The sequence below is a fragment of the Diuraphis noxia genome, unplaced genomic scaffold, assembly GCF_037042655.1.
Source record: "Diuraphis noxia isolate RWA-SAM2 unplaced genomic scaffold, SU_Dnox_SAM2 contig0002, whole genome shotgun sequence".
Classification (NCBI taxonomy): domain Eukaryota; kingdom Metazoa; phylum Arthropoda; class Insecta; order Hemiptera; family Aphididae; genus Diuraphis; species Diuraphis noxia.
The window spans coordinates 41,024,586-41,028,346 of record NW_028301712.1 but is presented as its reverse complement, the minus strand read 5'-3'; the positions used below and the strand labels follow the sequence as shown (position 1 = coordinate 41,028,346).

The window sequence follows — 3,761 nt, the reverse complement described above, 5'->3', positions numbered from 1 at the left end:
TAGAATGCGAAAATGTATTCTTGCTTTCTTACTTGTGGCCTACCAAAATGGTTGGACGACATACGATTCCGCACAATATAACCTTTTTACCTACCCGATTCAGCACATTATCGTAATACAAAAGATTCTTTTATTTAACCCAAATTTAACACGATTCCGCATAAAAATTGTTGCAACGTTTCGAGTTATAATGTTGTTGAAGTAAAAATAAAATTATACAAAAATAGTCAAATTAGTTAAAATAAATAATAGATAAATAATAATTTAAACAAGTACCTAGTTAATTAATAATGTATAACAAATATTTTGTGAATAATAATCGCGAATAATAATTAAGAGTCAAATTAGTTAAAATAAATAATAATTTAAATAAGTACCTAGCTAATTACAATTTTTTTCCTTGATATCGAGGACCAACTTGTGATAAAAATTGAATGATATCAATTTGATTTGTTTCATACTTATTGTATGCATCTATGGTGAATTCCATACGTTCTTTTTCTTTCGCGTTCAATATTTTCGAATCATTATATAAAGTAATTGATCTTATTTTAGTTTCGGTTTCCGACTGAAATTCCATCAATACTTTTATAACTAAATAAATATGTGGATGAGGGTGATAAAATTGGCCGTTATATGTGTGATGAAAGCTTTCAGAACCATTAGTTGTTCTATAAAAGTATAAGTAACTATTTTAATAAAATTATGATTTACTTTTATTTTCATTTGGAAAAATTAATTTTACTTTGGACTCATTGAAGGCTTTTCTGCCCACAATTCTGGTGGAAATAAGCATTGATCTTCAATGTAATTCTTCAAAATATAGTCTGAAAACAAATATCCTGCAGAATCGTTGGGGCAAATACTTATAAGTTCGGTGAATGCTTCATTTACTTCATGACATGCAGGGAAGGTAAAGCGAAAAATTGCTTCAACCACTTTCCGAGTTCATCATTTGAATCCATATATGCTTCTCTTAAACCAGATTCACTTTGAATCTAAAAAAAAAATGTTTATAAAATAATTAAATAAATTTATAAAATGTATACATTAATATTGTTACTAACCTTACTCCACCAAGATTGTCCTAAGTGAAATCTGCAAGCCATTATTTTTACATTCGGGAAAACAGATAGGACTGCCTTATGTGCACTAATTTCAAAATCCAGGTGTATTATTTTTATATTTAATAATTTATCGCTGATTTTTGTGCAAAGTTATCGAAAATAATTCCATAAATCTACGTAAGTATTTTGAGTTTTGTCTTTAAAAAAAAAATATATTAGTGGTAAATAAAATCCATTTCTATAACTATGTATGCTGTAAAAAGTACTTAGGTGAATTAGTCAAATGTTCCATCACAAAATAATTCTGAACAAAATTGAGTCAAGAAGTTAATATTTTGAACAGTTGTAAGGCAAATAAAATTTTTATCTGCCGGAGCATAGATAAATTGTTGATTTTTATACGTGAAACATTTATCAGTTTTTAAAATTCTCAGTTGTTGTAAAGCGTTCTAAAAACATCTAATGATGTTGGAAGTACAGGAAATTTTTTTCTTCGTTGTTCATACATTGCTTTACTAACGGATTTAATGTCCTGGTGTTACATACATCAATAACGATTTATATAAATTATATATAAGTGGTAAACAAAACGATTAAAACGACTCCTGTTCACTTATCTATGTATACGCTCATACAGTAGTAATATTATAACAACTTAGCATTTTTCTAACACCTTACTGTTATTAAGTATATGATTTATCTTTCAGCTAAAAGTCATTAGGAAAAGATAATTCAGATATTTATATACGATGTTTAGTGTGACACAACTTTTCCAGTTCTTAATTATAAGTATTAATATATTACGACATATTATATTAAATATTTATCACACGTCCTATACCTGTATGGAGTGGGTAGATATATTGTATATAAGAGAGCCGATTTCACTCAAAATGAGTTATACTGTTCTTCAAGCTCTTACAAGCAGTCTACGTCAGGGGTTAAAGTGGGGGGGGGCGCAGGAGGACTCAGTCCCCTTACCTCTGACGGCGGTTAAAAAGCGTCCCCTTTAACAAATTAGGATTTTATACATTAGACATTATACATAAAATTATATATGGAACGCTTATAACTTTTTGGAAACATTAGTCCCCTCTGGAATTTTTTCCCACTTTAACCTCTGGTCTACGTGCTACAATTGTTCTTAATCCAGTGTTTATTACCCATCAGTAAAAATGTTTGATTGCAGTGTTTGTTCTAAAGTTTTCACTGTGAAGTGAAATATGTTGAGGCATGTAAAATCTCATAAACAAATTAAATTTACATGTGGTGATTGCATACAAGATTTCACCCGTCGAAATAATCTGTCCGACCACATACAGAGCAAACATGGTAGGTATGCATTTTATTTAATATTATATAGATATCAGATTAATGACTGATGACTATAATATTGTCTAATTTTGTATATTTATATATTTCCGCAGGCCTCATAAATTAATTTTACTAATTACTATATTATAAGCTATACAATAAAAACCAATTAAATAACATGACAAAATGTTTATTTATATAAATGTATACAATGGATTATTACATTTATTGTTACCTATTTATTATAGGTATATACCGGGTGATTCTTTTTTCTTATATTGTTTTCTTATAATAAATTATCATTTATATTATGTATATTAATAACTAACCTGATCAGGCACGACAATTGAGGCGTTGCAAGACGCGGGTGCCTCGTCATTTTAATTTCCCCATTTCATTTGTAAATTTTTCAAATTATATATACCGGGTGATTCTTTTATCATTGAACACTCATTATTTCAAAAAGTGTAAAACTGTAAATTTTGTTGAAAATATTGTTTTACATAGTTTCAAGTCGCTTATAAAACAACGTTTTTCTTAAAAGATTATATTTTTAAATATTTTTTATCCTTATAATAGGTTAGTATAGATAGTAAAGGTATTACTATATGCAGTAGTATTTTGTCTTAAAAGTTTATAAAGATTATGATAGCAACTATTAGTGTGCACAAGGTAACTTTCAAAGTCGTCTGTAAAATGTACCCAAATAAGATAATTTTTTTTTATTAATTATCCCGCGGCACTTAGGCCATTGGGAAGGGGGTGGTACTGTAGGTTTATGGAACGGTAGGTGTGTTACACGTGGGTGAGTTTTGGCAGAATATTGGGGCACCCGTAGGTTTCTGCCATGCCCCGGAGTGGGGGATGGCGGCACTTGTTCTCCGGGCAAGTCACAAATGTCACCCGATGGTCGAGGATCGAACCCAGTCCGGCTGAGCCACAGCCGACGCGTTAGACCGCGGCCACCTCGTCCCCAAGATAAAATTGTAAATATCGGTTAATGTGTTCACATCGTTCGTTCAATGTGACATAAATACCTATTTATAGTGTGGTAATTTTAATTTATAAACATTGTTAAATGTGGATGCCTAATTATTAGATACTTCATTAAAGTAAAAATGGATGTAAGTCAAATTTTTAAGTTTGATACATCTTGTGTTGTTTTAAATAGTGATGTTAAGACTTGTGAACATTTCAGCCTCGCGCTGAATCAGATAAGAATCGTTAAAAGCATATATACATCATGCAGAAAGGTTTTGGCTTCGACCCCGCGCCAAAACGTACTAGGATCGGGAAATAGGTTCTTTACCAGACTTGATACGCAATTCGTGTGTACCGCAATATCCGGTAAGTGTCTAATTAACCGGTAGAATTCAGCCG

At 30.7% G+C, this 3,761-nt stretch overlaps 1 pseudogene; it reads right to left on the bottom strand.

Moving 5' to 3' along the window:
• Positions 1-385: 385 nt before the first annotated feature.
• Positions 386-2,760, bottom strand: LOC149058460 (uncharacterized; annotated as a pseudogene).
• Positions 2,761-3,761: the final 1,001 nt, after the last annotated feature.